Source organism: Schistocerca gregaria, chromosome 8 (assembly GCF_023897955.1).
Source record: "Schistocerca gregaria isolate iqSchGreg1 chromosome 8, iqSchGreg1.2, whole genome shotgun sequence".
Taxonomy (NCBI): Eukaryota; Metazoa; Arthropoda; class Insecta; order Orthoptera; family Acrididae; genus Schistocerca; species Schistocerca gregaria.
This window is the reverse complement of record NC_064927.1, coordinates 359721657-359740567: the sequence shown is the minus strand read 5'-3', so window position 1 is coordinate 359740567 and position 18911 is coordinate 359721657. Positions and strand designations below refer to the sequence as shown.

General features: G+C 44.4%; 1 long non-coding RNA gene across 3 annotated transcripts in view; it reads left to right on the top strand.

Annotated features, from left to right (window-relative positions):
• The window catches only part of LOC126284556 (uncharacterized), a 395186-nt gene that overhangs the window by 177381 nt on the left and 198894 nt on the right, over positions 1–18911 (top strand). For 2 of the 3 annotated variants that reach the window (XR_007551498.1, XR_007551499.1), the window contains exon 2: positions 18510–18622. This is a non-coding gene — a long non-coding RNA (uncharacterized LOC126284556). Of the gene's footprint in view, positions 1–15247; positions 15332–18509; positions 18623–18911 lie in introns of those variants that run through there. The other variant, XR_007551500.1, reaches the window with a different exon arrangement.

Below are 18911 nucleotides of genomic sequence, written 5' to 3'. Positions count from 1 at the left end.
ACAGGAGGTGCCCTCTACCACGCACCGTGACGCAGCTTGCCCAGTACCGTGGAGAACAAGAAGGATTTCACTGAAACTGGCTCTCTCCACGAAGCATGCGAGCACAGAGCTCTGTTATATGAGCCCTACTGCACGAATCTTCGCATTGAAGCTTTCTGTTACTTTCCGTCTGCAATCGCTTCAATAGTATAGGCTGGCTTTCAGATAAACTTTTTAAAATTTAAACTGTTGCAAGCTCAATAAGTGTAAAATAGTGGATCTATCGCTTCAAATGCAGTCTCGAAGTCATCGCAGAATTCTCTTCTTCCCGGTGCCGGAAAAAAGCAAAGAACTAGCAGTTCTAAGGAAGCAGGTTCCTATTCACACGTCGAAAATCAAAATTGAGATTGTATTCATCTTCTGTTTATTACATTTCTCACACTGCTGATGTTATATACAGGAAATTACTTACAACATCTTGCATTTGAAGACTTCCATACTTTCAGTTGAATCAGTTATTTTACTAGCATTTCTCCGTGTATTCTACCAAACGAACACTGGGCATAAGGTGTTTCTATGCACTCTACTCGCCATGAACTGTCCCACAGAACGAACATGTACAGAGACACGCTTGGTAAAGATAACACCAGCACAAAGAAAAAGAATTTAGTACTAAGTTATTTAGTAAAACTGAGCACCGAAATTCATTCATTTATATTACAACTCTTACCATTCTTTGAAAAACAACTTTTTAATTGATTAGTAAAATTCTAGTATATAACACGCTTTTACAGTTTTGGTACTTTTTCATCAAATTATTTTTCATTTAAATATTTTCTTTTCTTTTAAAAGGATTGATCTTTTCTTATTGTTTTTATAGATTTCGATTTGAAGACTGTCGCAGTTATAAATACATTCGTGCACTTCAGTGGAAGAATTGCAAAAGACTTAATTACATATTTTATGTTACAGAACGTGTTATCCACGGCCACTAAATAACAAATAGCGGATTTAATAAAACTGTACAAGTTTCACTTCCACTGATATACATGTCCGGTATAACTGGTCGTAATAAGAAGCTCATCAGGAACGATACTCCGCATCTCGATCTCCTTAAGTCAGTTATTCGATAGCATTCAAAAACAGGGTGGTTCAGAGAAATTGTATATTAAAAAATTATATATTATTACGAGAAAATATTTCTAATGGTATTTACTTTTCATTTAATAGAAAAAGATGCTTTTAAGAATTCATGAAGTAAATTTATTGAACACTACATCTTGCAGATAAGCTTCATTTTTGAAGAAACATTCCTGCAGTTTCTTGGGTTGATTGTGCATGGTTAGAAGTAACATTTCAACAGGAATTTGTGCAATTGCTTCGCGAATTTTAGCTTTCATCTCTTCTAAGGTAGCAGGTTCACCAAGATGATCAAAATAGAAGAAAGCCCACGCTCGAAGGGTTCAGGGACTGGGGAGGCCATGGAATGTCACCATTTCTCGAAATTATACGAACTCTTAACAATTGGTGTACAGCAGACGTCGACATTTGTGCTGTGTGTGACGTTGATCCGTCTTGCTGGAGCCAGCAGTTGTCAGTAAATTGTAATATCTGTAGCTTTAGGGCAGCGAAGGCTTCGAGCGTGGCGAGATAGAGAGTCGATATGTCTGTCCAGCCGCAAGGCCATTCACGTCCACAAAAGAAAATATAACGGCCTCTTATGTCACATGACGACACATCACGCAAAACGGTAGCTTTGTGGCTGTACAGCGTACTTTGTTGTTCCAGAGTATGTTGTTTCCAATAACTAAATTTTTGGTCATTAACAAATTCATTAAGATGGAAATACCCTTCGACCGACATCCACAGGTTGTTAAAAAATCTCAGTTTCGTCGTTTATCTTTTCAAGCTTTCGTTCACGGGATTGTCGTAGCACTGGGTGATCGCTGGGTTTCTTTTCGTGGACGACTTGCTACTTGAATGGATGGTAATGTAAATCATGTATGAATAATGTACGAACAATTGAAGCATGAAATTGTTAAGGCAATGCATGACAGCCGATTGAACGAGGGGCTTCTTAAGACAGCAGCTGGAACAGCTTCGATATGGTCTTGTTTAAGAACGGTTCAAATACTATGAGCAGTTCACGCAGTTTCTTTCCTTCATTGCTGAACCTGTTTTAAAATTACATATGCACGTGGTAATTGCATGTACTGACTGAACGTGATTGTGGCGTTTGAAATTGAAGTGGCGGCGAAATTCTCTACGTACGGCCTCCACACTATGGTTGATTTTGTAAACAAATCAGTGGCACAATCATGTTGAACACAGCAGGTTGTTAAAAAATCTCAGTGTCGTCGTTTATCTTTTACAGCTTTCGTTCACGGGATTGTCGTAGCACAGGATGATCGCCGGGTTTCATACATGCATGTTAACTAAATGGAAAGATGGGAAGAGCTGGTTTCAGTATGTAATCCAGCATTAACATCTCATAGGGCTGTCAACACAAATTTCAAAATTTTCCTTTTCTCTGAATCGCTCTATGCTTTACAATAAGGAACTGAGCAATACACTGAGGTGACAAAAGCCACGGGATACCTCGTAATATCGTGTCGGACCTCCAGTCACCCGGAGTAGTGCAGTAACTCGATGTTGCATGGACTCAAAAAGTTGGTGGAAGTACACTGGAGCAACGTGATACATAGTTCTTCCATAGCCGTCCATAATTAGGAAAGTTTTGCCGGTCCAGGATTTTGTGCACGAACTGACCTCTCGATTACCTCTCATACGTGTTGGAACATGTCGTCATGGTGGCAAATCATTCGCTCGAATTGTCCATAAAGTTCTTCAAACCAATCACAAACAGATGTGGCATCCATAAAAATTCCATATTCGTTTGGGAACGTGAAGCCCGTGAATGCCTTCAAATGATCTCCAGGTAGCCGAACACATCATTTCCAGCCAACGGTCGGTTCAGTTAGACAGAAGACCCAACTCATTTCATGTAAACACGGCCTATACCATCACGAAACCACCACTAGCATACACAGTCCCTTGTTGACAACTTGGGTCCATTGCGTCGTAGAATCTGCGCCACACTCGAATGTTAACGTCAGCCCTTACCAACTCAAATTGGGATTCACCTGACAAGGCTATGTTTTTCATTCGTGCAGAGTCCAATGGTCACGAGCCCAGGAGAAGCGTTGTAGGCGATTTCATGCTCTTAACAAAGACACTCGGATTTGTCTTCTACCGCCATAGCCCATTAACGCCATCTTTTCGCCGTACTCAATACCTTCATCGTACGATGCATTGATTTCTGCTGATATTTCCCGCAGACTTACTTGCCTGTTAGCCCTGACAACTCTACGCAAACGCCGCTGCTGTCGGTCGTTAAGTGAAGTCATTCGGCCATTGCGTTGTCCTTAGTGAGAGATAATGTCTAAAATTTGGTATTCACGGCACACTCTTGACACTATGGATCGCAGAATATTCAGTTCCCTTGAAACGTCTCTGTGGAGTCGTTTCATGGACACTTGTCTCACTGGATTCTATGCATCCTATTCTGTGCACCGCCTGATTGCAGTTTAATTTATTAACTCTCCCAGAAAGACTGAGCAATCAAAGTAAGGCTTATTAAATGATATTTTTTTGTGTTCCATAGGATATCATGACCTGTATTTATTACGTTTTTCCCTGCACCCTACCCTATGTGTGCAAAAATGTGACAGAATGAGTGTTTTTACGAGTGGTTTCGGGTTTCTTTTGTGGGGGATGCAGAGTTGGTTGTCGTCTGCTAGGAGCAGGTGACGTTTGCTTCTCGTTTGGAAGGTATCACAGGATGACCAATATAGGATCCCCGTACCTGGACAGAGAGGTTTACCCCTTTTAGTCTGAGGTTGGTTTGTCTGTCAGGTTGGTGACGGAAGCCTACCCCTCTGGTAGCTTCCGTTGCACCGGTAGTTAGCCGAAGCTCAGTGGAGAAAGGACTGTCTGCAGCTAGCGGTTTGTGAGTACAGTTCGTAGCTCCTAGAGAGAGTTTCTGCCTTGCCAAGTTAATTTTATTTCGTGACGGCAAAATCATTGTGATATTGCACCAGTAAAATTTCTTACATTTGTGCCTGGTTTAATGTCTAATCTCTGAACAGTTAACTCGTAATGAAGCTTACCACGTGCTGAAGTTCGGCCGTTCGTAAGCGGCAGGCGCATGTTGTATATCTACTATACAAACCTTGCGAATAGGATAAACCTCTTTCCAAGCTGGTGCATGAGCATAATGGAGGTAGGTATCTCTCTGAACTATTTCTGTCGTGGGTATGTAAATGGAATGATTGAATTATTGTGTTCCACATTTCTTTTGTGTGTTTTTCCTTCTTTTATTGCGCTATTCTACCATTTTTGGCGAATTATTTAGTTAAATTTTTCATTCAGGCACCAGTGATGTGTATTCGTAGGATGTGCATCAAATTCAGTAATGAAATAAATGTGCAACGTTAAAGATAAACTCTGCGTCCTTTACCTTTCTCATTGATGCCAGTTTTCAAATTAATTTTCTATTCCCAGATTTTTTTAAAGTTAATCTGCTTGCTTGTGATGAACAAAAATGAGAGAAAAAATCAATTTAATTAAACAAGCTCACTGATATAGACATACAATGCTGTTCATCTTGTTAGTTTCTTTAATAAAAATTGCACTCTTATAATTAAATTCTTAATTTAATTGAACTAATAATTTCCAGTTCGGCCTTTTCTTAATTAATAGGAAGGGCTTGGGCTGGTGGCGACCCTGTAATTTTTAAATTTATGATTGTCCTTGTGAGGTGGCTTAACCAGAAATTGCGGACAAGGATTACATCTCCATTACTCTTGGTACGTAACGTATGTCGAGCCTTGGCTAGGATCCGTTTACAGTTCTACATACATACTGTACACCCTAACTATTTCTGAGGTTGCTCCCTGCCGCCGTTGGATAAGCAGCTGCCAGCAGCAAGTCGTATACTCCTAGGTTACTTATTTGTTACATAATTTAATTCTTAATTTCTTTGCGTGTTTTTGGGTACTTGCATTGATAATTTACAAATTTCGGGCGTATTATACTATTTGAGAGTTGCAGCATCGCGCTTTAGCACCTGAGTAGTGTAAATTCGCGTAGTCGTCTGTCTTCTGTTTTTGTTTTGAACGGCCAGCGTCGGTTGTTCACAGACAGTATGTTCCCTGCCACCGTTGGATAAGCAGCTGCCAGTAGCAAGTTGTATACTCCTAGCATATTTATTTGTTACATAGCCGAGTTTCGTATAGGAGGTGTAATTTCGAGTTTTAGTTACTGGAATCATAAATTCAGGCAGATTGTAGCGCAGTCGTTAGGCATTTGTACAGGTTAGTTCATACATTCTTTGCGTGTTTCCCTTGCGTTATCTAGGCACGGACTCGTGTTTCAGTAACTGTTGTTCAACATCGATTAGAATGGACCGGGACTGTGATTGCTGTGTTCGGTTGAGGGCTGAGTTGGCATCCCTTCGCTCACAGCTGCAGGAAGCGCTGACGTCGGTCGCGCAGCTCGAGGCTGTTGCCAATGGGCACCACTGTGGGGAGCCGGACTTGGGTATCACGGGGATGTCAACCTCGTCCCGTCTGTCCCCAGATCGGTCTGCCGCTGTGGTTGCCCCGGTTGCTGCCTGCAGTGGGGCTGAGCCCTCGCCTGTGGTTGATTGGGAGGTCGTTCCAAGGCGTGTCAGGCAGCAAAAGACGTCCCCGGAGGCTGATCAGAAAGCCTCCCCGGTGCGTCTGACAAACAGGTTTCAGGTACTGTCTCTGGCTGAGCCAGATGCAGCTGCCTGCCCTGTTTCATAGGATGATTCTCAGACTTCCAGGTTCAGGCAATCGCAGAGGGTGGGCTTATTGGTAGTGGGGAGCTTCAATGTTAGGCGCGTAATGGGGCCCCTTAGGGATATGGTGGCTAAGGAGGGGAAGAAATCCAGTGTGCACTCCGTGTGCATTCCGAGTGGAGTCATTCCTGATGTGGGAAAGGTCCTTCCGGATGCCATGAAGAACACAGGGTGCTGCCAGCTACAGGTGGTGGCACATGTCGGCACTAATGACGTGTGTCGCTTTGGATCTGAGGAAATTCTCTCTGGATTCCATTGGCTGGATTTGGTGAAGGCTGACGGTCTTGCTTACGAGATGAAGGCAGAGCTCACCATCTGCAGTATCGTTGACAGAACTGACTGCGGACCTTTGGGGCAGAGCCGGGTGGAGGGTCTGAATCAGAGGCTCAGACGGTTTTGCGACCGTGTTGGCTGCAGATTCCTTGACTTGCGCCATAGGGTAATGGGGTTTCGGGTTCCGCTGAATGGGTCAGGAGTTCACTACACTCAGCTGGCTGCTACACGAGTAGCAGAGGCTGTGTGGCGTGGACTGGGCGGTTTTTTTAGGTCAGAAGGCCTCGGGAATGTACGGGTCGGGCTGCAATCTCAAAGGGTGCATGGCCAATACAGGACGTGCTTGGATCAAGGAACAGTCGGAATTGTAGTTGTAAATTGTTGTAGTTGTGCTGGGAAAGTCCCTGAGCTTCAAGCGCTCATAGAAACCACAGAAGCTGAAATCGTTATAGGTACAGAAAGCTGGCTAAAGTCTGAAATAAGTTCTGCAGAAAGTTTTACGAAGTCTCAGACGGTGTTCAGGAAAGATAGATTAGGCAGAATTGGTGGTGGAGTGTTTGTGTCTGTCAGTAGTGGTTTATCTTGTAGTGAGGTCGAAGTAGATACTTTGTGCGAATTGGTATGGGTGGAGGTTATACTTAACAGCCGAACTAAGTTAATAATTGGCTCCTTCTACCTACCCCCAGACTTCGATGATATAAATGCTGAACAGTTCGGAGAAGATTTGAGCCTCGTAACAAATAAATACCCCACTCATACAGTTATAGTTGGTGGGGACTTCAACCTTCCCTCGATATGTTGGCAAAAATACTTGTTCAAAACCCGTGGTAGGCAGAAAACATCTTCCACGATTGTCCTAAATGCATTCTCCGAAAATTATTTCGAGCAGTTAGTCCACGAACCCACGCGAATTGTAAATGGTTGCGAAAACACACTTGACCTCTTAGCCACAAAGCCGGGCGCGGTGGTCTCGCGGTTCTAGGCGCGCAGTCCGGAACCGCGAGACTGCTACGGTCGCAGGTTCGAATCCTGCCTCGGGCATGGATGTGTGTGATGTCCTTAGGTTAGTTAGGTTTAAGTAGTTCTAAGTTCTAGGGGACTGATGACCACAGATGTTAAGTCCCATAGTGCTCAGAGCCATTTTTTTCTTAGCCACAAACAATCCAGAGCTGATAGAGAGCATCATGACTGATACAGGAATTAGTGATCACAAGGTCATTGTAGCTAGGCTCAATACCGTTTCTTCCAAATCCACCAGAAACAAACGCAAAATAATTTTATTTAAAAAAAGCGGATAAAGTGTCACTAGAAGCCTTCCTAAGAGACAATCTCCATTCCTTCCGAACTGACTATGCAAATGTAGACGAGATGTGGCTCCAATTCAAAGATATAATAGCAACAGCAATTGAGAGATTCATACCTCAAAATTGGTAAGAGATGGAACTGATAACCCATGGTACACAAAACAGGTCCGAACGCTGTTGCAGAGGCAACGGAAAAAGCATGCGAAGTTCAGAAGAACGCGAAATCCCGAAGATTGACTTCAATGCGAGATGCCTTTAATAGGTTCCACAACGAAACATTGTCTCGAAATTTGGTAGAAAATTAGAAGAAATTCTGGTCGTATGTAAAGTACACAAGCGGTAAGATGCAGTCAATACCTTCGCTGCGCAGTGCCAATTGTACTGTTACCGACGACTGCGCCGCTAAAGCGGAGTTGTTGAACGCAGTTTTCCGAAATTCCTTTACCAGGGAAGACGAATGGAATATTCCAGAATTTGAAACACGAACAGCTGCTAGCAAGAGTTTCTCAGAAGCATATACCTTAGGGGTTGCGAAGCAACTCAAATTGCTTGATACAATCAAGTCTTCAGGTCGAGATTGTATACTGATTAGGTTCCTTTCAGATTACGCTGATACAATAGCTCCCTACTTAGCAATCATATACAACCTCTCGCTCACCGATGGATCTGTACCTGCAGATCGGAAAATTGCGCAGGTCGCACCAGTGTTTAAGAAGGGTAGTAGGAGTAATCCATCGAACTACAGACCTATATCATCGACGTCGGTTTGCAGTAGGGTTTTGGAGCATATTTTATATTCAAACATTATGAATCACGTCGAAGGGAACGATCTATTTATACGTAATCAGCATGGTTTCAGAAAACATCGTTCTTTATTCGCACGAAGTAATGGCCGCTATCGACAGGCGATCTCAAGTTCATTCCGTATTTTTAGATTTCCGGAAAGCTTTTGACACCGTTCCTCACAAGCCAATTCTAATCAAGCTGCGGGCCTATGGGGTATCGTCTCAGTTGTGCGACTGGATTAGTGATTTCCTGTCAGGAAGGTCGCAGTTCGTAATAATAGACGGAAAAGCATCGAGTAAAATTGAAGTGATATCAGGTGTTCCCCAGGGAAGCGTCCTGGGACCTCCGTTGTTCCTGATCTATATAAATGACCTGGGTGACAATCTATACAGTTCTCTTAGGTTTTTCGCAGATGATGCTGTAATTTACCGTCTAGTAAGGTCATCCGAAGACCAGTATGAGTTGCAAAGCGATTTAGAAAAGATTGCTGTATGGTGTGGCAGGTGGCAGTTGACGCTAAATAACGGAAAGTGTGAGGTGATCCACATGAGTTCCAAAATAAATCCGTTGGAATTCTCGATAAATAGTACAATTCTCAAGGCTGTCAATTCAACTAAGTACCTGCGTGTTAAAATTAGGAACAACTTCAGTGGGAAAGACCATATAGATAATACTGTGGGGAAGGCGAGCCAAAGGTTGCGTTTCATTGGCAGGACACTTAGAAGATGCAACAAGTCCGCTAAAGAGACGGCTTGCACTACACTCATTCGTCCTCTGTTAGAATATTGTTGCGCGGTGTGGGACCCTTACCAGTTGGGATTGACCGAGGATATCAAAAGGATGCAAAATAGGTCAGCTCGTTTTGTATTATCACTTAATACGGGAGAGAGTGTGACAGATATGATACGCGAGTTGGGATGGAAGTCATTAAAGCAAAGACGTATTTCGTCGCGGCGAGATCTATTTACGAAATTTCAGTCATCAGCTTTCTCTTCCGAATGTGAAAATATTTTGTTGAGCCCAACCAACATAGGTAGGAATGATCATCAAATAAAATAAGAGAAATCAGAGCTCTAACAGAAATGTTTAAGTGTTCGTTTTTCCCGCGCGCTGTTCGGGAGTGGAATGGTAGAGAGATAGTATGATTGTGGTTCGATGAACCCTCTGCCAAGCACTTAAATGTGAATTGCAGAGTAATCATGTAGATGTAGATGTAGATGTAGAGGTGTAGTGTCGTCTGAGTCTAGCTCCAACAACGAGCCGAAGTTCGAAATTTGTCAATTTCCGCAGTGCGCCCCTAATCGCGTCAGTAACGCTGTTACATTAATCATGTGACTAAATACACTCCTGGAAATGGAAAAAAGAACACATTGACACCGGTGTGTCAGACCCACCATACTTGCTCCGGACACTGCGAGAGGGCTGTACAAGCAATGATCACACGCAGGGCACAGCGGACACACCAGGAACCGCGGTGTTGGCCGTCGAATGGCGCTAGCTGCGCAGCATTTGTGCACCGCCGCCGTCAGTGTCAGCCAGTTTGCCGTGGCATACGGAGCTCCATCGCAGTCTTTAACACTGGTAGCATGCCGCGACGTCGTGGACGTGAACCGTATGTGCAGTTGACGGACTTTGTGCGAGGGCGTATAGTGGGCATGTGGGAGGCTGGGTGGACGTACCGCCGAATTGCTCAACACGTGGGGCGTGAGGTCTCCACAGTACATCGATGTTGTCGCCAGTGGTCGGCGGAAGGTGCACGTGCCCGTCGACCTGGGACCAGACCGCAGCGACGCACGGATGCACGCCAAGACCGTAGGATCCTACGCAGTGCCGTAGGGGACCGCACCGCCACTTCCCAGCAAATTAGGGACACTGTTGCTCCTGGGGTATCGGCGAGGACCATTCGCAACCGTCTCCATGAAGCTGGGCTACGGTCCCGCACACCGTTAGGCCGTCCTCCGCTCACGCCCCAACATTGTGCAGCCCGCCTCCAGTGGCGTCGCGACAGGCGTGAATGGAGGGACGAATGGAGACGTGTCGTCTTCAGCGATGAGAGTCGCTTCAGCCTTGGTGCCAATGATGGTCGTATGCGTGTTTGGCGCCGTGCAGGTGAGCGCCACAATCAGGACTGCATACGACCGAGGCACACAGGACCAACACCTGGCATCATGGTGTGGGGAGCGATCTCCTACACTGGCTGTACATCTCTGGTGATCGTCGAGGGGACACTGAATAGTGCACGGTACATCCAAACCGTCATCGAACCCATCGTTCTACCATTCCTAGACCGGCAAGGGAACTTGCTGTTCCAACAGGACAATGCACGTCCGCATGTATCCCGTGCCACCCAACGTGCTCTAGAAGGTGTAAGTCAACTACCCTGGCCAGCAAGATCTCCGGATCTGTCCCCCATTGAGCATGTTTGGGACTGGATGAAGCGTCGTCTCACGCGGTCTGCACGTCCAGCACGAACGCTGGTCCAACTGAGGTGCCAGGTGGAAATGGCATGGCAAGCCGTTCCACAGGACTACATCCAGCATATGTACGATCGTCTCCATGGGAGTGTATGACATATTCTGCGACTGTCATTTTATACCTTGTGTGCGCAATAATATTGTTCTCTGTATAAGTCCATATTGCTATTCCATGACTTTTGACACTTCAGTGTAAGTGAGGACAGCAGGAGGGCTTTCATGACAAGTCCTCCAGAAGAGGTGTCCGCTTTCTGCACCTCTTCACTGCATACGCAGATGACCGATACAGTGGATACACATTTACCTGAGCTTGTGGCCGCTACTGGTGTGCTCTAGTAAGTGGCAAAGGACTGACTCCCCTTGGCGTTTCAGGATAGCCGCGGCAAGATCGTCGTGAAACGGCTCGTATAAAACGTGCGACTGGAGCGACTGCGAGGTAATATTCCGGAGCTGTGCGTGGGAGGGGGAGACGGGGCCGTGAGGCGCGCACGTGACGCCCGAGTGGAGCGGCCACTTTGGCGTCGCCGGGTGTGCCGGCCATAGCAGCCGTTAGCACCTCGCACTGCCCTCCGCTGCCAGCCGCCATAATAATTAGCTGCAGCCCGCACTAGGCGGGGCGTGGCCCACGACGAGAGGCCTCGCCGGGCAGATAAGGTCCGGCCGCCGCTGCCAGCGATCCTGGCCTCCAGCACCGTCCTCCATGCAGTGCCTCGTCACACCTACGTGTTACGACAGAGCGGCCAGTAGCTAGAACTAGGCTGACGATTGCTCGGCGCACAAGTTGATAGCACCAACAATAAAAAAACAACATTAAACAAGAACTGAAAGTGCTGTGCAACACCTTCCGAGCCGAAAGATACGACTATGAAACAATAAGAAGAGCTACTACACTACCGGCCATTAAAATTGCTACACCACGAAGATGACGAGCTACAGACACGAAATTTAACCGACAGGAAGACGATGTTGTGGTATGCAAATGATTAGCTTTTCAGAGCATCCACACACGGTTGGCGCCGGTGGCGACACCTACAATGTGCTGACATGAGGAAAGTTTCCAAACCGATTTCTCATACATAAAGAGCAGTTGACTGGCGTTGCCTGGTGAAGCGTTGTTGTGATGCCTCATGTAGGGAGGAGAAATGCGTACGATCACGTTTCAGACTTTGATAAAGGTCGGATTGCAGCCTATCGCGATTGCGGTTTATCGTATAGCGACATTCCTGCTCGATTTGGTCGAGATACAATGAATGTTAGCGGAATATGGAATCGGTGGGTTCAGGAGGACAATACGGAACGCCGTGCTGGATCCCAACGGCCTCGTATCACTAGCAGTCGAGATGACAGGTATCTTACCCGCACGGCTGTATCGGATCGCGCAGCCAGGTCTGCATCCGTGAGGCAACAGATGGGGACGTTTGCAAGACAACAACCATCTGCACGAACAGTTCGACGACGTTTGCAGCAGCATGGACTATCAGCTCGGAGACCGTGGCTGCGGTTACCCTTGACGCTGCATCACAGACAGGAGCGCCTTTGATGGTGTGCTCAACGACGAACCTGGGTGCACGAATGGCAAAACATTTTTTCGGATGAATCCAAGTTCTGTTTACAGTATCATGATTGTCGCATCCGCGTTTGGTGACATCGTAGTGAACGCGCATTGGAAACGTGTATCCGTCATCGCCTTACTGCCGTATCACCAGGCTTGATGCTATGGGGTGCCATTGGTTACACGTCTCGGACACCTCTTGTTCGCATTGACGGTACTTTGAATAGTGGACGTTACATTTCAGATGTGTTACGACACGTTGTTCTACCCTTCATTCTATCCCTGTGAAACCCTACATTTCAGTAGGATAATGCACGACCGCATGTTGCAGATCCTTTACGGGCCTTTCTGGATACAGAAAATGTTCGACTGCTGCCCTGTCCAGCACATTCTCCAGATCTCTCACCAATTGAAAACGTCTCGTCAATGGTGGCCAAGGAACTGGCTCGTCACAATACGCCAGTCACTACTCCTGATGAACTGTGGTATTTTGCTGAAGTTGCATGCGCATCTGTACCTGTACACGCCATCCAAGCTCTGTTTGACTCAATGCCCAGGCGTATCAAGGCCGTTATTACGGCCAGATGTGGTTGTTCTGGGTTCTGGGTTCACACAGGTGGCGATGTCTTTAAGCTGCTGACGGCAGGGAACCTGGGGCCACAGGGGTGTGTCGGTAATTCGTACATGACCCTCAGTAGCCAACTCATAAATAGTCGGCTCCATATCCTTTCCTTTTCTCCTTACACCCACCAATATTATTTCGGCTCAACACAACTTTACAAAAATAACCTCGGTTGCGTGTGACACCATCAAGAGACTATATTGATGCAACCACACCCCGGCTAATCTGTCTTTGCCCTGAGGAAAACCGTCGCAACTCGGCCGGAACATCGTTACATCTTTACATATTTTAAGTATTTATTATTTATTACAATTAAACATTTTGATGTATTTCATAATATGCGCGGCAAGATACCCTGTACGCTTTTAATGTGATGATTACAGAACCTTTTCACTTTCATATTTAATGCACTTCAGCGGCGTAAATACTGGCTTGAGAAGCCAAATGCAAGTTAATGAAAGGGGGTCAACTCCTTCTGCCCCATTCCATTCACAGCTCAACAACGTCGTCTGCACATCATCTCTCACAGCACTTTCTTGTCAGATGTATGGCGTTTTAATTTCGAGTTTTGCTTATTAAGATATACCGACATTTATGCTATACTCGATCGTCTTTCAAATATTCCTGACCTTTTCCTTCTTCCATTCCTCGCATACTGTAAAAGTCTTGTAACGCCTAAGGCTATTGCGACGGTTGTGCACACGTCACATTTGGTGGATATCAGCTCCACTGTCTTGCGCACCAGATAGTTTCGATATTTATACTTAAAATGACATTCTTATCATCAAAACCTGTGTTAGTAACACAAGAGAAAATTCTTGAGGTTGTCATACAAAACTAAAGGGCTTCATTTTTAAGATTTTTGGCACAGGCGGTAGATTTCAACAAAGTTTGGTTTCGTATGTGTTTATAGCTTGTTTGATTCCTTAGAACCAAGTATTTTGTTGCGAAGAAATGTGCCAATTGTCCAGTAAAAAATATCATCCTAAGTCTAGTAACTCGTGTAGATCGTCACATTTGGTGGATATCAGCTCCACTGTCTTGCGCACCAGATAGTTTCGATATTTATACTTAAAATGACATTCTTATCATCAAAACCTGTGTTAGTAACACAAGAGAAAATTCTTGAGGTTGTCATACAAAACTAAAGGGCTTCATTTTTAAGATTTTTGGCACAGGCGGTAGATTTCAACAAAGTTTTGTTTCGTATGTGTTTATAGCTTGTTTGATTCCTTAGAACCAAGTATTTTGTTGCGAAGAAATGTGCCAATTGTCCAGTAAAAAAATATCATCCTAAGTCTAGTAACTCGTGTAGATCGTCGAGGTGCTTCTTTACTGGTTTTATTTGTTTGTTAGGAAATTTACTCTCCATGCCTATCTCTCTCACAGACGTTGGACGTTTGTCGAATTACCCATTCTGAGAGCAGCGTTCCTAAGACTTCTCATGCAACTGCAACGTTAGTATTCTCGGATTTCAAGGCCTTAGGCACAGAACTGATTCATTTGAGTACTTTATATTGGACAAGAGACCTGTAGGATTCAATCGTATTTTTAGGACGTATTGCTAAATCCTGTTCGTTATATTTCTTACTCGTAAGAATTATGTTTCTCAGATCCTTAAGAAAGTCAATGAATCTGTAAGTATATAAAAGGTGTTGCGTCTCTAAGCTCAATGACTTCCGATTAGTGCCATAGCGTTCACTTGGAAGTACTGACGGAACAAGATCGTAAGTTATATGTGGCCAAAAAGTCTGCAGATGTTCTCAACTGTTAAGAAATATTGGACTGTTTCCCTACAGCACCTTTAAGCATTAAGTTTAAATTGTAGCTTGATGGTGTTTTGAATACCATTATATACGCCACTCATGATGAACGCTCCGTCATAGCCTTGACCTCAACATTTACATGCGTCGACGCACTGCCATACTATAGATTAAATTAATTGGTTTTTGAGGTCTAATGTGGACTGATCGTTGAGCTGGGTAAACGACATAAACGATTCACACATATTTACCTCTGATGGATTTCCAGAGTCGTCTTTGGTTGTTTTCACATAGCTTAGGACTTCCCTTAGCTGATCAATTTTGATAAGTTTTCCACTTTTCCTTTCCATTTTAAGTGCTACATTCTTTCCCTCATGCACCATGGGCTCCTTGCTGTCAGAGGTCCCTGAGCATTGTCCCACTTACCCAGCCTACTTACGCTTTCCTACTATCGTTGGCTAGTCACCTTAATTATGCGGCGATTATTTTCCGCATGACCTCTAAGAGTAAGCAACATATCGCAACGTGAAACAGCAACAATACAGGGTCCGTGCAGCAGCCCACACCGTTGTTTAGCAACAGTTTGCTACGAGATGATTGGTGAGCGGCACACACTTGTCTTTCTCCAGACATAAAACTCTCAAGAAAACTCTGGAATGCAGTAAGACCACGGAGAAAGGATCCAGTTTGGAAGGTAAGCCATTAAAAAACGTTTGATATCTGCCGATCTGTAAAACCTAAAACACAAGCGTTAAATGGAGTGCGTCTTTCGGTGGACGAACGACATACATTCTGACAGGCGTATATGTTTAAGGTGATTGGCTGTTGAAGACCAGTCAAACTGGCTCGTTATTACGGCTTGTCTGGAACAGAAACCATTTTTTTTATATAAATCTTGTACTGAAAGAAAAATCGGAAAACAATTGAAGTTTCATTTTGCAACCAAATTTCGGTGTGAACTGCATTTAGGCATTCGCTTGCATAGATAATGTTCGACAAATCGAGTGAACTACCATGGTGCCTTGAAGCACTCATTTTCCATGGGCATATAATAAAGTTACCCAGTTTTGTAAGAATCGAGTATATCACTATGGTGTCTTGAAATGCGGTTTTTCAAGCACACATCATAACAAATAATACAGTTTTGTTAAATTTTCTAACATATTTGCTGCTTATTGTTTGTTTTTGTCAAAAAACTGGTTTATATTTTACACCAGATAGGTCTTAAATACTTTAGCTATTAACGGAATTAAATGCGATTTGAAATTGTTTATTCAGCTGACAAATAATTAAATTTGTCGTCTTTTTTCGACGCAATTCGTATCGTCAATCCCAGCACAGTCCGCCGATATTTTCTTTGGCTTCTGGTATCTCCTGTAAAAAGTAAAATCGTATGTTGTGGTTGGCTGGCAGACCTGAAGGGCAGGTTTAGCCGCATGATGGGAAAAATTTTGCCTATCCTTCACGCAATGGCACTATTTGCTCGAGAAATGCGAAAGGTGTATTTAACTGTATCTCGTACGTGTAGATGATTCTAATACGAGGGCTGTCCAGAAAGTAAGTTACGATCGGTCGCGAAATGGAAACGACTATGAAATTCCGATAAAGCTTTGCAAAGATGTGTTGGGCAGTGTCTCTAGTATGACTCTAGGTAGAATTATGTCGCTCTTTTCATTCCTGAGCTCTGAGTGAGCGCGTAAAGATATTATAGAGAATAGTGTCTCCCGCCAAGTACGAGGGCCTGGTGAGAATTTTCCCCTGAAGCTATTCAACCAACATTACATAACTGTCGTGCGGTTTCTTCTTCAAGACAATTCTCAGCCTCATTCTGCAGGGGCAATGAAGATGTTACTGCATCGTTTCAATAGGAAATGTTTGGTTACCCACAATGCAGCCAGTAATTGTCTCCCACTGAGTTTCATCTCTGCTTAAACGAACCGCTGCCTATGAAGACATTATTTTGGCACAGACAACGGGCTTTAGGCCAGCGTAGGGAATTGGCGGAAAGCACTGGCGGCTGCCTTCTATGATGAGGATATTTGAAAGTTGGTACAACGCTACGACGAATGTCTGAGTCAGAACGGCGACTACCTAGAGAAGTAGCTGAAAGGTGTAGCTAACTGTTACAAATGAAACATTTCTGATTTGCACTGTGATTTTCATTTCGCGATCAATCGTTACTTACTTTCTGGACAGCCCTCGTATATGTGTGCAGGTGCGCGCGCGTATGTGTGTGTGCGTGCGTGTGTACGAGCTTGTGTGTATGTGTGTGTGTGTGTGTGTGTGTGTGTGTGTGTGTGTGTGCGTGTGTGTGTGTGTGTGTGTGTGTGTGTGTTTGTGTATGTGTAATGTTATGTGTTTGCTTTGGATGACGATGAGAGAATGGAGAGGGTGAAAGTCGTAGCCTGTTCCTCTCGATTAGCGTTAAGGAAACCGCCGAGCACCGGCCGCTGTGGAAGAGCGGTTTTAGAGGCTTCAGTCCGGAACCGCGCTGCTGCTACGGTCCCATGCCTCGAGCATGGATGAGTGTGCTGGCCTTAGGTTAGGTGAGTTTAAGTAGTTCTAAGTCTAAGGGACTGATGACCTCAGATGTTAAGTCCCACAGTGCTCAGAGCCATTTGAACCATTTGAAACCGTCCAGCGTAACGTCCTCATCTCCCGGGCGGATCACCATTGTTACACGCTCCCACTACATGAAACACATTGGAGGGGTTTGTAATTTAATCCAAGATTTTGGCGTTAAGTTTGGTGGTCAAGAACTTACCACCGCCACCTTTCCTCCCCGTTTCTGGAAATGTAAAGGAAAGCTGCGTGGCGTATCCAGGCGGTTTCCCATCCAAGTACCGGACACGCAGGACGTCGCTTAACGTCGGTGACATGGCGGAAACCCGTATTTCTTTTCTCCTGTTTTTTTCCCATTTTGTTCGTCATTGTTCTCGGCATTTGGTCTGGGTGGACGTCCTATGACACCTCTTGATGTTCATCTTAAAACCCTTCACACAGTGTTTTTTACTACAGAGATCATCCAGCCCTCTGACTGAACACGCTGAGCTACCGTGCCCGCATATATTCAAGGAGGGAACGCCATTGGCCATCTCTCCAGTACTAGATCAGTAAACTTACTTGTAGCTGTAACTTTGGCGATTGAACGATGCTGAGCACAGTAAGACTGACATTCTTGGCGTCATTTCTTTATGCTATATTTCATTTTAATGGTAAACAATTAACAGCCGTAATTACTATTTATATATGATCTCTTACGTCGTTATTTACCAGCTAGTCTGACTCATCAAGTAGTCCCGTTGACGATTATTTCATTAAGGGCACGACACAAGAGCGATATGTCTCTGGCAATGCTGGCAGCGATATTGTTATGTTTACAAACTTTGCATTATTAATTCAATGTTTTAAATTGACGTATTAGAAATATTTAGACACTGACGAAACCAATGAATAATGAAAGAGTTAACAATAATGAAACATACAAATTACTAATTCACGAAAAATAATATTTTCGGTTTCACTTACGAGAAGTCTTTCAATTTTTATGTAAATAAAACTCGTCCGTTGGTAGTATTCGTACCTAGAACTGCGTTGTGGATGGGTGTAGAGCAATTTCTCATTCGGCAGACTATTGTAGCTTTCTTCCCAGGTCTTGATGTGCTATGTTACTGTGCCTTGATGTTGATAGGATCTCGTCGGTTTGGTGTTGTTAAACAATTTGTTGGCTGCCGTAGTTGCTGAATTTGGCGCAGTTTTATTAAGGGTGTGGCTAATGCTATGATCAGGAAGTACATACAGATTTCATATTTTCTTTCTTCTTCTTGGTCGCGTACATAAGTTGGAAATTGTAATTTTTCGCTGTTTCGCAGGTGGAAGATGGTGTGTGCTGTGCGGGTGACGACCCGGTGACTGTCATAGACCCAGCCACACAAGAGAGATTTACCAAGCAATTTCAACCAGGACATCCAATGCCACACTGTCGGTAAGTTCTGTCATGTTTATTGGCAGTAGCACTAGATCTGACTATGTCGACTAACACTAGGAAACTCGGAATCAGCCGACTGACAAATCTGAAATTTTTTTTCAGTTTTCCTCTCTATTTTAATTTTTCCTTTCCATTTCTCTCTTTCTGCCTTAGGGATCCAGGAGGCTCGTTATTCTCGGGAATCCCTGAGCACTGCCCTTGTTCGCCCCACATACCTGCACCCCTGACACATTTAACAATTACACATTTGCGAACGCAATTTTCTTCTGCCAACTTCGAATCTCTG